The following is an 18,779-nucleotide window of genomic DNA, read 5'->3' on the forward strand; positions in this document are numbered from 1 at the left end:
AAAAAAGAAAAAAGAAAGAAACCCGTCTTGAACATTTACAGGCAATATTCTTTTCTCAGTAAATATTGCTGTGGTTTTACATAGTTATATGCCCAATAAAAAAAAAGATCAAAATCTTATCACGTATTTCCCAGATGCTACTGGGCTTTGTGAAATCAGGAAAGATTTCTAAGCAAGATTTCCTGCAAGAAGATACTGGTTTCCCTAAAGCGATCCATAGTTACACAGATTCATATTTCGGTTGGTTATGGCTCTGKTTTTTTCCTTTCCTCCCCACAGACTGTATTGTTTTTGTAGCAAAGTAATTAATGTACATAAACTGATACCTCCTCTCTGCCCCCCAACCCATTTATTTCAGTGAATGGCTCCTGGGGAGAAAAAAAGAAAAGAAAAAATAAAAAAAAGAAAAAGATAAAAGCCCAAACGTTTTAATCTGAATTAGTTTTAGATTCGGATGCATTCATCGAGATAAAAGATATTTGTTCACAAATAGGTTTCTATGTTTGCCTTACAACTAAACAAATGTTTTCTAAAGGTCTGAAAATTTTCCATGCCATCTTGATACAATTCAAGAGAAGACCCATTTAGCCTAATGAGCATTAAGATTAAATCACTTACTCACAGATCAAAAGAGATTTTAATTATGTAAAGTAGTTGTTCAGAAACACAAAATGTTCCATTAAGCTTCACAATTAATACATACAATATTTATGAGTTCAGACTTTTCCTTGTTAAAAATTGATTGTTACATCAAAAAAAGTTTCCCTAGATGCACTGATTGAAGGAAAAATATTTTACGCCATAAAAGTAGCAGGCATACAAAAGACTTTACTASCTTTTGCTTTTCCTTCTCTTCTTTTTCCCTCGCTTTCTTTCTTGTTTTTGTTGCACTGAGCGGCTTGTCACCAGATGTGCATTGTATGTATAAAAATATTGAGTTCATAGAAATACCCAGAGCATGATCCTACCTCAGTGAACGCACATCACTCGGGTTTCTAAATGGAAATAGCACAAACTAAAGCACCAAGTTATTCTAAAAATACATATACAAGCCCCTCCATTTAAAGTGTCATTACCTTCTGCATATTAGACTATAAACCAACAGCAGCAAATAGCATGGTGCAAGCCAAGAACTGGGTGTAGGTACACTGTATGTATCACAATATGTTTTCAGACTTTTTTTTAAATTTAAATAAACGAAACAACCTTGGATAAAATATGYTCAAAACAAGCTTTGCTCACTCACCCATAGTGCAACCACTCCAAACAAGGGTGCAATCCTGCTCCCATATTCAAACCTTATTATGCTGTAGTTAAAAAAAGTATGATTGACCATTACATTGCTGTATTATTTTTGCACGGGCAGTATTCAAGTAAATGCAAAGAGAGCAAACGCTGACAACAATGCTGATAAAATATGTAATAGCTGTAGAGTAATTTATTTCTATAGTAGTTCTACTAAGGAAAGCAAATCATGAGAATGGAAGTCTGCTGACACTAAATAATTTAGAAAAACAGAGAGAATTGTTGTAGGGAAACTGAGTACTACCTAAGAGTGATGAAAAATCCATTCAAATTCTCAAGGATGGGGTATGTGTTATCAAAACTTTCTGCAAAACAATTTACTACAGTTAAAAAAAAAAACACACAAAAACCACCACCAACAACAACAACAAAAAAACACCAGACAGAAACTCCCTAAAAAGGATAAYGCAGGAATAAATACCAGTAGAAGTGCTGGGCAAAATTCTAGCCTTAATTAAAGTACACTCTATGAGGCTTCAATTACAGTGGCTTAGGAAGATGTATCTGAGAACACACACTGTTTTAACTGCTCTTCAGAGTTACCAGCCCARTTTTTAGCACCAGTTCGAGGCACTGAGAAATGTGTAAATTTGTCTAAAAAATAAAGTACTGATGATTACATGTTGGATATGCAAGGAAGAAAACATATTACATTTTATAAAATTTGTGTGCCTGTGTCAGTGCCAAATTCCAACACCTTCAGAGCTGTGTCTTAACAGAGCAGCTGAAGTAGTAGTTTTTTTTCATATATTAGGAACTCAGCATACTTTAGCTCTTTCACTCAATATCATGATCTTATGATTGATCTTGCTTATTTTTGGTTTATGTGCAACTTTATGCCACAGTTCTAATTATAACACGATCAACTGAATGACACCAAGTATCTTAAGCCTTCCAACTCCCTAAATAATTGAAAAGGATTCAATAGGTTATATTCAGTGCAATCCTAAGACAACAAAAAACTTACGTCCACTTTCCAGGTATTTTATACGTTTTCACCTTTGCATTGAATTGTAAGTGTATCACAAAACAGAGTCATTTGCCATGCTCCTAATGCTCTTGCTTTCAGATACAGATGGCTAATGATAAAAAAGTTGAATTCACTATCTATCTATTCACTGTCTATCAAAATAAGTGTGAGYGTAAATTATGCCAATCACTTTCATGCGTGGCATATGAAAACTGATAAATCTGGGTATTTTTCCTTTTRGTAGAAGAAAGCAACAACCGATAATACCTTTTAGAATTGCTCCTTACTTATTTTTCCATCCACAACTCTTTTTCTACTAAATTCTCCCTTGCAGTCTAATATAGGGGTAAATGAACTATCACAATACATGAAGCAGTAGCTGTGCAGTACGTTCTCTGTCCTTACACATAAAACCCATGCAAACTCTAGGCTGGAGGAAGCCAAGGAAGTGTGCTCTGTAGAAGGTTTAATCACACAGAGCAGACATCTATGAGGTTTACACCTGTAGATTCATATGTATTCACTTGTAGATTCACCTGTAGATTCATAGCTCTTTTGGAAAAAATGTACACAGCTACCAAGACCGTGTCTAGAAGGATCTGTGCCACTAAGGGATGAGATGCCCAGGTGATGCTATATAAGACTATGCAGCTGARTAAGTTTCCTAGGGGACTCCAGCTGGTTGCCTCCAAGTTTTTCCCCTTCTGAACGATTCCTTTCTCCACACCTTGATGAACTGGGGACACATTCACTATTTCCACTAGTTTTGGTTTGGAAGGCAGGGTGTCACTCAGAGACAAAATAAGTACATGCATGCACGCACTCTTGCCATATATTCAGAGATATCAAGTCCTGTTACTTTAGAGTAGTTAAGCGAAAGCTAGAAGAAAAAGAGTAGAAAAGAGGAAGGTTTTAAATTTCTTTGGAAATATTTAAGAAATTTCTTGTGTATATGACAGACTACAGAAGCAGAACTAAGGTTAGGTGGGCTACAGTCTAACAGGCCTTCAATTGCCTTAGGGCTGGCTGCTTAATGTACCAGAGACACAGGACAAATATGCCATCAGTGCTGCCTCATGGACTAGGTGCATCACCTTTGACGTGGTGATGTTCAAAACATGCCATCCACCATCTATTTTTCTAGGACCAACTTCCAAAAAAAAAAAAAAAATTTATACACACACACACACACACACACACATATATACACAAGAGACAGCAGAAAAAATGTTTTCACTAAAGTAAAACAAAACTAATTTTCCATTATGCATTATTTGCATTATGCATTCGGCATGCGGGGACCGAGGCGGCGCTTCATTGCGGTACGGCAGCCGCGGTCCCTTCCAGGCACGGCAAAGCCTGCCAGGAGCACCAAACCAAACAGATCATCTCAAACCAAAACAAACTCGCTAGTAGTTTTCTCACAGGCCAGAAATTAATTTCCCATTTTCAATATCTGTCTTTTATATATTTAAGTGACAGAAGACAGAATCCAAGAAGGATCGGGCCAAGAAATACTGTGATTTTGCCTCTCTCTCACTGTCTCTGCAAGGCTTCCTGCAGTCTGTGGTTTAGGACTTTTTGGTAGCCAGTTAAGACTGGACAGAGAAAAGAGCACCCATCACTTTTTTGGAAACATGACTCCATAGTCCAACAGCTGCCAGCCACAGAGAGGAAAGGTTTATTTTATCCTAAGTTTGAGCCTGATAGCCCAGAAGCAACTCAGAAACTTTCTGCCATCCCGTATGCTTGTGGTTATTCCTCATGTGTATATCTGCACATTTGTTATCTGCACATATTTAGTCTTTTACCAAACCAGAACTCCAAAGTTTGATATATTAATTTTCAACACTCTCTCTAATGAAAATTCATATTCTTCTTGATGGTGCAGAGAAGATTAGGGAGATAAGACACTTGATATTTCACCTTGTATGTAATTCCGTATTCACCACCACTGGATATGTTCTTTAACTCAAAGTGCTTTTACAGTGAAGATTCTTTTTTGGCTRTATTTTTAGTTTTCAGATAGTAAGTATATCAAGTCTTCAGCGGACAGAAATTAAAGGATCTAGCATCATTAACCCACAGGCTTGAAGATGAAGAAAACCACCCTTACTTTGCCTACTTAAAGCAACCATATACAATGGGGAATTAAAAACAAAATAGCTAAAAATTGAAAAAGAAATAAGGCTACTGCAAAGTTTTCAGAAAATCACAATTGTTTCAACACACAGAAAGTGAGGGGGATCTCGCTTGAAATCTGCCTCTTCACCGAATAAAAGACGTTTTCATCCAACTTCAATGTTGTGACTTTCAATTGGATTAGAGACACAGGCAATATTATGTTTTTATGTCATCTGCTGCACCCTAGTGGAGATAAAACATAATTTCAAATGTAAAAATCTCCAAAGGTCAATTATCCATAGACACGTGGTTGGACTTTCACACATGCACAAAAAAAAAAAAAAAAAAAAAAAAAAAATTAAAACCAAATCCAGCGTTACGTGGTCTTTATTTGTGAGGAACAGAGGTGGAGTCTAAAACATATTTATGGAGTGAACACATATTTACACGTATTAATATATGTAAATCGGATGAACAAGAATTTGGGGTATTTAGACATTTAAAACAATGATTTCTTTTGGAAGACCACTATCTTAATTACGGCTCACAACTTCTCTTACCAATAATGTAGGTTGCAGTATTTGCCTTCAGAAGAGATCAATGCGTCATCAACTGATGCAATGTGACAGTCATTAAAAGCCCAGTTCTTGCTATTGTGACAAGAATTGAATAATCTTAGCACATATTTTGGTACTAGCAACAAAACACCCCTGAAACAGTTTTCCTCATATTTAACTTACCTGTTCTGTCTTCTGATTCCACCAGGACTGCTGGTGCTTGAGACATGGGAATATATGTTAATTAGCTTGCATAACGGCATAACCTTAATTTGGCCAATTTAGAGATTATGTTAGAATTTGTTCTTTGTACAAAAAAAAGATTTGCTCTCCATGTGACAACAGACAAGCAGTCATATTTTAATCAAGTTTCCTTTTCTTCAACATAGCCACCTCAAGGCAAATAATCTTTCCTAAGAAATTGTTTTTCCTTGTCGTCGTCTTCTCACCTCAAATCCTTTTTAGATCTGTATTTGAGTGATTCTATGCATTAAAATCATCTTGAAACCTTTAGAAGGCCAATGGACAGCCTCCCTTATACATCAGAGCCCTGCAGAATCAAACATTTCTTTGGAAAATATAATGAAAAGTTCATAGTGGAATCAGCAAGAGCGATGCTTGCATCTCAAGACACAGAGTTTGGCTGCTTATAAATGGCTTTGGTTGATGAAATACATTTTAAAACCTAGACATTTAATAACTCTAAAAGCCTGTGGTGCAAAATGAAAAATCATCCTGCAAAAAAAAGGGAAACTTTTTTGCTTAACCTGCATAACTTGGTAAACGTGACTATTTCTGCATTAGGGTAGCGGCTTTCTGTAGGTGTGTTATTGTTCCTTCCCTGAAATTGATTCCCTAATTTCCTTGAGTGCAGAGATGGACTTGTTTGTTTKCTCTAATCACAGAGAAAAAGGCCATAAATTATACACAACCTGAACTACTTACACAGTTACAATCACTTTGTGCAATTGGTACAGCACGCTTGCATTTTTAGTTAACTCCATTAAAATCACGTCAGTGTTGGCAGAGCATCCTAGTCTCGAATCATATCATTTCTACAGTTTTTGCTTTTGGGGTGGCAACCAAAATGCTTCACGGGTGCCTTGTGGCATGACAATTCTCTGAACATCAACTGAACTATGAGAGAGCTCCTAGGCTGTCACCAGCTACACGCAAATCCCTTATTGAGTGACACTTTAAAGGAGTGCTCCAGCATCAATTCCACCATTTCAAATGGGATCTGCACCACCAGATTTGCAGATAACTTTTGAATTAAGCACAAGACAAATCTGACTTGCCCATTTTGGAATAGATACCATCCCAGCCTGCTCAAAACATTTGTTTTAGGAACCAGACACTGAAACTRGTGTTTGGCAGCAGAACGACGGAGAAAGTGAGAACCCAAGTCCTCTGCTACTCCTACTCAGTTCCCTCAAACATATTCCCTATTTCTTTGCTTTAAGTCTGTTTTTAAAGCATTATGTACTGATCAAAAAAATCATTAAGCATATCTGATGTATGAACTATGTATTTTAGTTCAGAATTCCTCTGCTTATGTTTTTACTGGAAAAAAAAAAAGAAAAGAAAAGATGCTGACCAGACAGCTTTCAATACCATCAATAAAAAAGTCCTGCTTTGCTTACAGGTCTCGTGTTACTGTGTTTGTCCTCCAACCGAGTAAACGCAGTGCTTGCAAGCGAGAGGGAGGCTCTGGAAAGCCCGGGTGCATTTAATCCCCACAGGTGAGCAAATGGACAGGGATTAGCCTATTTTGCACTCTCAGATAKTCTGCCCTTGCATTCCTCTTAATAAAAGCCCCAAATTACAACAACAAAAGAGAAGGTGCGATAAATTTATCAGCTGGTTGCAAGCTTAGAGCACTATTTCCTTTCACATCACACAAAATAACTGTGTCTGTTTCCCTGTAGATCTGTCCAGGTACAACCCTTCAGCTACAAACATCTACCTCGATTCCTGAGCTTGTTTTCATATAGAATTCAATATATGAAATGTTACCTATATTTTATGGTTCTGTATTTTTTTTTTTCCTCCTTCCACTAGCATTCTTAATAGTTAGTATGCTGTTTCACTTGTAAAAGAAATGCACGAGCAATTAATTAAGCTTACTATGAGCACAGACAATTAAAACACATTAAAGAATTCACTTTAATCRGTCAGATCGAGGAAGAAATAAAATCAGCTTTTAAAGTATATTAACGCACATTAATAAGTGAAACTGTTATGGAAAAAAGAAATGAGTCTAAGAGGGATTAAGGGTATTAAACATTCCCAGGTGAATTCCACATATACAGTTTTGATTTTAAAGAGCAACAATTAACTGATAAAATGTCACTGCCAGAACCTCATTTCTCTTCTTATAAACTGCCTACTAAATACACGACTTTGACAACTTAAGTCCTCTGCAGAGACTAGAGCCATTGCCACCATTTTCCCTCCCAGAACCAAGCACACTGCACTGAAATTCCACTGGTAACGTTAATATTATCTTTAATATTAACTGGTAATATTATTATCTGATTCAACATTTTGATTTTTATTACACAGATTCAGTACTTTCAAATTTTTTGATATAGGCTTCTTTAAAAACAAGTCAGCAGTAATGGTTTTATACCTGACTGTCATATTGGTTTTACTTGCAACGCCATCCCTTCCCTCCTTTTCCCCCAAATGATTATTGTTCCCACAAATTCCTAGTTCCTTGTTCCTACAAGCAAAAAGGGTTTTGTGAACACCAGTAAATATTAAAAATTAAAAATATTAAGCACAGAATGCTATRGAGAAACATCAGTACTTCCTTATTGTATCAACCATCCAATGTCATTCGACTTTTTAAAGCTATAATTTATTATTTTTTATTATCATTTATTAAAGCTATTTGCTTTATCAGCATCACCTGCAAGGCCAAGGTATCAGTAAAACAGGGTGTTCRTTTTCTGCTCCCATTTAGGCTGCAGAAGAGGTGACTTCTGCATAATTTTTGTATATCAAACTATTTCATGTAGAATTGCATGTTTCAAATATTTCAAAGGTCCCATTCAGACAGCCACAGTATGCTGAGTTGACTGAAGAGTTACACAGACTTGATTATGAATTTTAGCCATATTTCTGGTGGCAAATAAATTTCCATGGCAAATAAAATACCCTAATAAACGTTGGGAGAGGCAAGCAGAACTGGAYACTCATAATGAGACTAGACAGAAGGCAAGTGAGAGAGAGATGAGAATATGGAATTAGAGGTATAAGAACCTTGAGGATAAACATTGTTTTATTGATTATTTTCATTTCTGCAGTTCTAATAGTTGCTCTTGGGTGTATATATTTTAATATGTGCATTCATGGAATGGTATGAGTGACAAGAATATGGTTGAATTGGTACTTTTAGCAGTGATTTATGCATTTATTGCATTAGTCATCAAGGGAAAAATCATCAAAATTAACACTGCACCGGAGAAAGCTCCTCTTAGTTAAGTCTCAGTGSCATAATAACAATTCCCATTAGCAAATATCACCGAGGAACAGCTGTATGTATAGCACGCATCTTAAAAGAAATAATAGGCAACCTGAGAATTCGCAAGCCTGCCCTAATGGAATGATAATGGCTATTGAGAATAATATCCAAGTATACTATAAGCAACTGAACTAATTGATCAATTAAACCTCGAAAGGTTTAAGGAAAAGTTTGCAGAGTTTCGTCACAGTGGGTGTCCAAAGAGACATATTCTATGGGGAACTATCTTCCCTAGGCAGATGAACCAGATTTTCAGAAAATCTGCTCTTGAAAATTGAAAGACAGACAGCAAAAAAAAAAAAATACTCAACAAATTCAAGAAATTTAAAAGCACTTTCTATGAAGTTTAAAATTTGTTTTCCACCTGGTAGAATTCAAAGTTCATTCTTACAGAATTTTTTTCCCCCTAGCAAGCATTAAATATTCTCATAAGGGCCAAGATATATTTGGGCCAAAGGGAGTATTTAAATCTTCAGTGCCTTCTCTAAAGAAGTCTACACCTACATGTCAGCACTTGCTGTTAAGTAGCTGAACCAACCAGATCTACTAGTGTTTTATTTATTTTGTGTATTGCAAGCATATAGGCTGCAGTTTATCACAGTGACGGCTAAATCTATCATCTTCTACCTGGAGCTATAATAGGAGTGCTCTCAAATCAACAAGTCTTTCCTTCAGAGTAACTGAACTGTAAATTGTCCTTGACCAGTCAGACAAACAAAAACAACCTTCCCTGTTAATCTGCTGAAGACAAACAGTTCACTGTCTTTCATCCTCAGAAGAAGGATGTCGGTGGCAATGGCGTTTTATATGTCACATCCTTCACACAACGCTCCTCTGTTTTCTGGTTCAAAAACTTAGTGAGATATTAAGAAATAGATGAAATTCGACCTCTAGAAAAGTAAATAATCATTTTGTTTCTAAGGATGTGGACTTTTTTTTTTTTTTTAAAGAAAATGAGTTTCACAGATCACTAGAGTATGTTACAGAAATACTATTTTTTCCTCCCCAAACTAGGTAGACAGAACCTACAGCAACATGGGCATGATAACTTACTGTTCTGCCAAACACAGGGAAATTTTTATTCCTCTGCATGATGAGAAAATTAACTTCATAAAATATGATTTGAACTCTCTAGGACGATGCATATATTTCGTTTCTCTAACTCCAGAGGTCATATATACTTCCCATTAAATTACTGGAAATCATTTTTATTTAGGTTATTTCACATGTTCCTTGCAGAAACTGGGTACAGATATTTTATATCGCCTCATCACTTTTTGTAACTGATTTTTAAGGTATCTTACCAAAAAGCATTCCTGAAAGGCTCCATTAAAGAAATGCTGACACATTATGTTACAGTATGTTACAGTATCTTGGGTTCTATCAGTCACATTTCATTACTTTTACATAACATGGCTCTATTGATGCAACCTGATGTGACATGTCACACTGCAGTGTCAGCTACAAACTTGGACTAAAAAGTTTTCTTTATCCTCAAAATCACTACCTCGAGCTTGATATCATAACACGCAAGACATTACCAGCAATATTCCCTTATTTCCCCTAAGTAAATAATTTAAATTAAGACTTTACCACCACGTCTGTATATTAACACAGATTAATTCCCCGGAGTAGTGGTGTACACTACCTGCAGTCAAAATAGGTGGTTGTTAGAGTATTGTACAACTAGCACATCTTTATTCAGAACATCCAGAGGTTCCTGGGTCAACAGCTTCCTATTTATTCAAATTTATATTGACTAGCTTCAGAAGGCGAAGCTGACAAAATGATTAATTAGACTTTATAACTCATTGGCAGCCTGCAGTTTAATAAAATTAGTAGAGCTTAAGTTCATCTTTAAATACCATGACGGTTTTAATTTAAAAAATGTCAAATTACATTTTTCAGCCCGTGCAAAATACAAGATGACTTATTCCAAACTTGCAGCAAAACAAAGAAAAACTAAATAGGATACCATATTTAATATACGATTTGATGATGATTGAAGTGKTAAGAGAACTGCTTCACTTCTACATTCATCTATCAAAGCAGTAGTACTCCTTGTACAGGCACTAAATTTACTGGCAATTATTGTGCTGCACACATGATTTTTGGTGATCCATTATTATTTTCATCTTAATTGTGCAAAGGTTTGTGTGACACACAACAGGGTAGATAATCACATGAGAATACGACGCACAGAGGCTTGTTTCATGTCAGCTCTTACTTATAAACCGATTAAAAATCAAATGCAGGTTCTGACGAGCCATCATACTTAAATCATGAGAAATTAGGGAAAACTTGCACTGAATAAAAAGAGTGTAATTGTTTTTCCTCTTCTGACATCTTCCCCTCCAGTTGCTATTACTATTTACATGGCCTGAATAATGGGAAGACAGGAACAATTACCATTCAAAATGGTTTTTAATGCACAGGCCTATGCATACGAATGTCTGAATAGGAGCTATAGTCTGCTGAGTTCCTTAGAAGCCCCTCAAGTTTTACTACCAAAAGTTCAATAAAACAAAACTTTATGCCATATGAGGAGCAAAGTTTGATTCCTTCAGCCCCGAGTGCACATCTGCAGTCGCAGTAGTTCTTCCCACTTACTGTCAGATAAGCATGCAACTCATTTTTATTGTCCAAATTGGTGCAAAGTGCTCAGTATAACTGAAAGAGGAGCTAAACATCCAGCTGGGAACATGCGCGCTCGTTCTTTGAGAGCGTCTCACATCCTGCCGACCTTTATTCCTCTTTAGGGAAACGTATCTGTTTTACATCCTGACCTTTACATATTCCTTCAAGAGGGAATATTTCGAGGTGTAATGATCTAGAAGTGATGCAAAAGGGTAAAAATTGCAATAGATGCTGTGGTCCTTATGTTCGGGCCTTTCCTCAAGCGCTGCAAAGGAATCACAGAAATACAGCAGTCTCTCAAAAGTGACCTACAGCCCTGCATATAACTTCATTAATACAAATACAAGCAATCATTCAACCTTCATGTCGATTTTAAACATGTGAATTGAATATTAACCACAGCTTGGCACTAATTCTCAGCTTATGCCAAAGTGCTCTTCTTCAGGGACATTACAATTTAGTCAAATGTAATATAGTCAATGTGAGATGATGTTAAAAAAAAAAAAAAAAGATTTACTCAGACCTGGTATATTTAAACTACACACTGAATTGCACTTCAATACCTCATGAAATAGGKGCCTAAATGTTATTTTTTACATATCCAACTTATGACAAAATTTTCTAGAATATATGAATAGCAACATTTACATTTTTATTATTTTTTATTTTCTTAAAATTAGGAAAATATTGTTAACAGAAGATTGAGAATTTGTCATTAATATTTGCCTTCTGTTGAAAAAGGCTAATGAGAAGTCACTTCCACTCCAAAGGGACAACAGGCGAGTATGTTTAGGGGGCGAGACAGAATGATACAAGCAGTGACAACTTTCCCCCGGTCCAAAATTGTTAGTGTTTTCAGTACATGAAAGTTAAAATCAGTTGAATTTTTTAAATATACCGGTTGCTATCAGAAACATAGACTCCGAGGTAACGAAATAGCAGAGATGTAGCCTCTTTCTCAATTGGGAATACTCAAATTATGCGAATGTTAAGGAAACTTTACCCTTCTGTGTTATTTGCTTTAATACACAACGAGAAGAGAAAAATTTGGAACCACAAGTTGATTCAATATCAAGAAGTAGAAGAGAAGGAGTTGCAAATAAACAAGCATTTCAGTGGCATGTGAGCCACAAATATTACTTGTCAATACTTGTCAGAGAAAGGATTGCTTTAGAGTAATGCTTTTCTCTGTTCAGAAAGAAAAGCTGAATAAAGAYGTAATCTGTTTCATGAGAAACAATAAGCCTGCTACCCTTTGATTCCCTCTATTATCTGATTTTTAATAAGTCTTAGGATGGTTTTTTGAATATAATTGGAATTAGATGTCTCCAGAAAAAGAGGAATATCATAATTGCCTAAGGCAGTTCTGTAAAAACTCCTAATTCTGGGTTGGATTGCAGTACATTCCCAGTGAAGAACATAATGTACAACCCAAAACTACTCTAATTTCCGTAACTGATATTAGTAGCTGTATATATTCATAATAAGAGACATACATACATGTGAAACAGTAGGAGAGCTATTTCCCAGATAAAATTATACATAGACCTAAAAATTGGCACATTTAGACTTCTGCACAGTTTATATTCTTTTCTCGTCTAGAACTGGAAATCTCTTTAAACATTTTGAACTCTGGAATGGACTCATTTTCAGATACTGACAAAAAAACGAATAAAAACATACACTGATGCAGGCTTAATTTTCAGGTACACGTTTTTTTCCCCCATAAAGCTGATGAATTTTTTTCCTTCTTTAGGGAATAGAAAGCAAATTCTACAGASACAAAATGGAACAAGGAGAGTGATTGCAAAGCAGACTGCTTCTGATGGCTCACTTWGGGGCTAGGGGAAAATGGCCAGCCTATGTAGGCAGCCCTTTGTCTATCTGGGGCTTCTCCYAAAATATTGACATATGTAAGGAAATCGGAACCCTATGAGACTAAACTAAATCAGGCAGAAATTCGCAAGTTGTGTTTTGAACASAGTAGGTCAAAAGCGAGAGCGAGGAGGATGGAAAAGGGAGCATGGGCAGATTTTGCCTGTTAGCAGTGAAATATTTGTGTATATTTTTTCTATAAAACGCCAGTAGACAGGTCTGATGGTTCTTCAGGAAGAGGTAATTTTCCACTTAAATGCATATGCATATTAACTCGTGTAGTACTGTGCAAATGAAGCAGGCAATCTATAAGGAATTTRATGTAAGCATACTGAATGAGATTCAAAAGAGCCAATTCAGCATATACGGTATACATGGCTGATCATAGAACGATAATGAATAACAATATCCCTTTGATGTTAATTAGTTGCACTTGATAAGACAATGCTAAGTGGCTTTACAACATTCAAGCAAGAGAAATCAGAACCTCAATAAAACTTTCAGACTGCTAAAAGCAGTAGGGATTAAAATGAAAACGATCCCACAACGGAACAAAAATATAGCATTACCAAGAAATCTGCCATTTATAGATTATTCCATCAAGATTCCCTCTCGGATCTCCTTCTAACTAAGGACCTCTTTTACATGACAGGCTGTGGCCTATAAGCTTAACTTTGCTATTGGTACCTAGCAAACTGTCTTGACCAATTTTCTGTTGGGATGAATTTCTATCTTCCTCCAGGTCTCTCTCCCCCATTTTTACTCCAGATCTTGAAGATTAAAAAAATGCGTAGAGGAAGCTGTACTGATGTAACTTGCACTTACTAACACAAATCTGAGAATGTGCCAACCGCTTCTTGAGGAAAGGTCATACAGCAGAGCGTCCTAGTGCAGGTAGACCTTCAAGTCTGCTGGAGGACTTCCATTCCTCTGCTTAAATGAGTAGACCATTTCATCTACTAGCAAGGAGTAGGAAATTTTAATTTACTTCATAAACTAGGAAAAAATAACTATAAACCACTCAGTATGAGTCTGCAAAATGAACATGACTCTACCTCACTGACAGTCATGGCCATACCAAAAATTTCAAAACAACTTTCAGATATAAGTTCTAAAAATCCTGAAGGCTTCTGAAATTCGTGATTTCACTCAGACTTGAACAATGAGTTTTCCTCCTGAGTACAGGGAGAAGAGCGGACAATGGGAAAATTTAAAAGCACTATAAGCACAAAGTAAATAAAAACCTCTCATAAATATCCTGACTACAGGATAAGGTTTCTGTGCAAATATCCTCACTAAAAAGTCTTTAATTGGGTTAATCACATAACTGTATATTGAATGGTAAGAAAATCATCTTCAATACGAGATGGAAAGGAATCCAAAATGAAAATTACAAAAGGCTAAGTACCATCCACATTTAAATTATTTCCATACAGCTCATCACATCTGTAGAGATTATGTTTGCAGCACTGAGTRGCTCAAAAAATAGGAAAGCAATCTTATGCATTTCCTGTTCTAAAGAAACAGGATCATGCTTTGATTTAGGTTCTTATCATCTGATAGCCTTAACTTCATTGCTGTGTAAGAAGATGGAGGAAATGATTTATTGTTGGCTGTCATTCTTTCTGGAGATGAATAATCTTCTTCCTCAGTATTAAAGTGGCTTTCAGGCAAATCAATCAACCATAGATCATGTCATAAGACTGTCTTTTGATGTTAATAAAGCATTCTGTAATAAGGAGTTTTTATCTGTTGTATTTACAGACACAGAAAAAGCCATAATATCTTGTTTAAAAAGGTACATATTAGCTATGATACTCTTGTTAAACAGTTTAATGCACATACCAAAATGACCAAAGTTTCCTAATTGTACAACATATCCTTTGTAAAAGACAGCAACAGTTTGCTAAACCATGCCTTCTCAAAGAATAACATGATCCCATTTGGATGACAACAGTTAACCAAACGTGCAAGCTTCATGAGTAATGAAACATCATATAAATTAAGAAGTTTCACTCTCAAAATTAGCATTCCTACAAAGGATAATGCTCCTACATCTCCTAAAGAYGACAGTCTTTTACATTATAAGGAAAGGGAGGGATTAGTATGGAAAATCATATACAGTTAAGTATTGCTTTAAACTGCTGCTTCTTTCAATGTATATATCATAGTGTGACAACATAATGAAATGTCAGAACTGAAGAACACACAACACAGACATTTTTCCTACATTGCMTGGTCTAACTTTGGCACAAGCACAGGGTAATTTTCAGGTCAGGTATTCACAGAAGTGGGCAATTTAAATTATCTATGAATTCTTTCAAGTCACTGATAATTCATTACCTCCTTATCTCTAATAATAAGGAAAAATGACATTTACGGCAGAATTTAAATATTTAGAGGAATGACTGAATAATGACTTATCTTAGGGTCATCAAATTCAGTTTTGTAATTGAACAGTGAGCGAGTAAAGAATTAGGAGCACATTAAGAGGTTTCTAGGAAACAGAGGAAGAGCTAGCTTGCTGTGGCCTAAAATTCTGACTTGCAGGTATGTGTCAAGTACTTAGTCCTGCAAGACGATCTTTAAAATATTTGTCTCGATGCCCTGGATCACGACATTCTATTATTCCTTGAGTGGAGGTTGGCTACTAAGGAATAGCGGCAAATGATTCATCAAATTTTCCTAAGCAGCTGTAATGATCACCTGCTCTGCAGTAGTGTGAATATCGGGCAGGGGGTTTATAGATCATGTCATAAAAGTGCTCAGATATTTCCTTCTTTGAATATAGACTTCTTCCCCCAGGGAAGGAATGAAGAGCCTGGAGCTAGCGAGACACTGTGCAAGAAAAGATGGATAAAAGGGTTCAGCGTAGAAGAAGCGACCATACTGAGATACTTGTAGTACAAACAAGGACCCTTATATAGTGTAAGATCAGATACTTAAGGGATTCAAAAATAAATAAATAAATAAAGGCAGGGTCAGGGAAGACAGCAGCTGTGTTTTTTAAATTCAAAAGGATGCAATTTCCTTGTCAGTAGTTCAGAGATTAACAGACTGGTGTGAACAAAACGGGAAAAGATGACAGACTGATTTGGTTTGATTTAGGGTGACTGTGGAGAAAACAGCCACGCGACTTGCATTTAACTCGGTACGCTGTGATTAATAAGGAGAAAGAAAAAAAAAAGATAAAGACAATTCAAATTTGCTCGTCTAAGCTAAGTAATTGCTTGAATCCTTACCAAYTACAGCATACGACCACAGAATTTGAGATGGTCAATAAAGTATGATGAATCACTCTTAACTGCACCTAAAGCTTTAATTTCTGTTTAATGTAAAGTAGCTCTTCCTACAGTACTTTTAACCTAACAGAAATAAATGGACATTGTGAAAATACGATGCAGGCCAACTTGTAAGTGCTCCYATGAGAGCGGGTGATATAAGGACATTATGCTAGCGCAATTAAGCATCCAAACCTTTGACTTTGACACCTTAATAATGATAATAATAACAATAATTAAGTGTTTGATCTTTTCTTTGCAAAGCCCTTAACAGGCTAAAATTTTCATTGCAATCATTTGTGTGTGATTAGTCCCTGTTGTTTTTTTTGGTTTCCCCATTTTCCTTCTAGAGGTGGTAGTGGGACCGGATTCAGCAACAGAGCACGTGTGAGGCTGGGTTGATGAAGTCAGCTAGATTAGTTATTTGGTTATAGTGCTGAGTTATTTGCTATCTTGATGGCACTGAATTAGATTGCTAAAGTACAACCTTTACAATCTGTCACTTTTCCAGATCTTTTAAGTGCCATTGATATCATCCTCGAAATTTCAATCACTAGAGTAGGAATAGCTTTGGAAATTATTGATGTCTATAATAAGGTAATATGTCACAGCAACAATGTCATTTTTGTATGGATCCCAGACTGTGTAGATATTAAAGGAAATGAAATGGGAGATAAAGCAGTCAAAAAGGCTTTGCAAAATAATTCAGAAGTCATTGATTTAAAAGAGATTTTGGTCAGTCAACAAACAAAAAGGCAAAGCCAAATAACTAATTCTGAGTCCTAGAGGTTAAAGAAGGGTAACTTMACTTACAATAGAAGTATTCCCTACTTCTGTCCCTAGTTAGCAAGAACAGTGATGTGGTGGTAATATGGGACTATTTTACACCCAAGAAACAGACAGAACATGCAKAAAAGCAGGCAAATTGCAATATATGCTAGAATATAATTTTCATACCCATGCTTTTTCCTAAGCATGAGGTCCTTTCGCATATTCTTTTTAACGATTAAAATTCTCATCCAAGACTGCTTCAAACTAAACTCATGATAACATCCAAAATATATCGTACAGTAAGCAATATTATACAGAATTTAAGAAAGCTAGTGTTTGTAGAGCTAGACACATTCTCCTCTACTGCAATAATTGGCATTAAATGTAGATGCTGGATACCCAAAAAGAATAATAATAAAAATACAAAAAAAAATACTAAATACTAATTTGCAACTTGTAATTACTGAAATTAAAACCACCTATTAAGTTTTATTTCTGTATTTTTTGCAACTAGTGCATCAGCAAAACACTAGTACCACACAGTCTGTAACATACCCCTTATTTAATTACATTATTATTGAATTTTGCTTTGAGTTACTGAAAGAGATAAATAAAAGGCTGACCAAGGCATTAACATTCAATGATTAGAGAAAAGAAYATTGTCACTAAAATATTTTTGAAAATGCTTGGAAAAGCAGAACTTATAAATATACCTTGAATATTATCTATACRTAAATTCATGTACTATAAAATTTGCAGTCATTTAAAAATGCTGGTCTGTTACATGCAAAGCCACATTATTTCCACAGGACATATTCAAAAACATATTTATCTCAATAAAAATTCAAATCAATTACATATTAATTTAATTAGAAGTATAGAATCAAGAAATAATAGAAGCTACATCGACATTCATACACTTATTCCCCTGTCTTTATCTTCTAGTRTTATTAGTATATCTTTTTAGAAAGCTCTTTATGAGCAATATTCCTATGTGTACAACAGCTAAGTGGAGGACATGAATCCTGGGCATCAGGATAATTTTGTGATAATAGCCAAAAACACTGAACATCGATATGTAAACAAACTTCTTTGTTTATGATTTATTGAYATGTAAACATAAACTTCTTTGTTGATCTTTGGCAGGTCAAGTCATGACCAGCATACTGCTCTCCCTACTCTACAAAGGGTCAAGAATTTAAGGAATAAAGCCTGGCACCTTGAGTTGTAATCATCAATAATGAGTTATATGAGTTATAATATCATCWATAATATCATCAACAGAAATCTGGGATGTGAGAAGCTGAGATTGCAGGAGATAGTAGACAGCTTCACCAAGACAAATACACTGACTGCAATGGAAATGCAACAAAACTATAGTCACTTCTAGTTTATAATAAAGACCAAGCAACAAAATACTCTGACCCAGTATTTTCACTTCAAAAACAGACATATAGGTAAAAATTCTAGCTGAACACCAGTTTCTGGGCTGAGTCAGGATTTTTTACTTCTACAGCAAAAAAAAAAAAAAAAAAAAAAGCCATTTGAATGACCTCACCTGCTATATCCCAGAAAAACGGCTAAGGGTTTTTTCTTTTCAATCAAATCACATAAAATCAAGTACTGCCCTTGACACATCCAAAGATGATCTATTTCACTAAATTACTCCAAACCATTACAGKCATGTATTATAATTACTGTCCACTCTTGTCTCTTGAAATGGTATTACC

This window comes from Nothoprocta perdicaria, unplaced genomic scaffold (assembly GCF_003342845.1).
Source record: "Nothoprocta perdicaria isolate Ctin4 unplaced genomic scaffold, notPer1 scaffold_17, whole genome shotgun sequence".
In the NCBI taxonomy this organism is placed as follows: domain Eukaryota; kingdom Metazoa; phylum Chordata; class Aves; order Tinamiformes; family Tinamidae; genus Nothoprocta; species Nothoprocta perdicaria.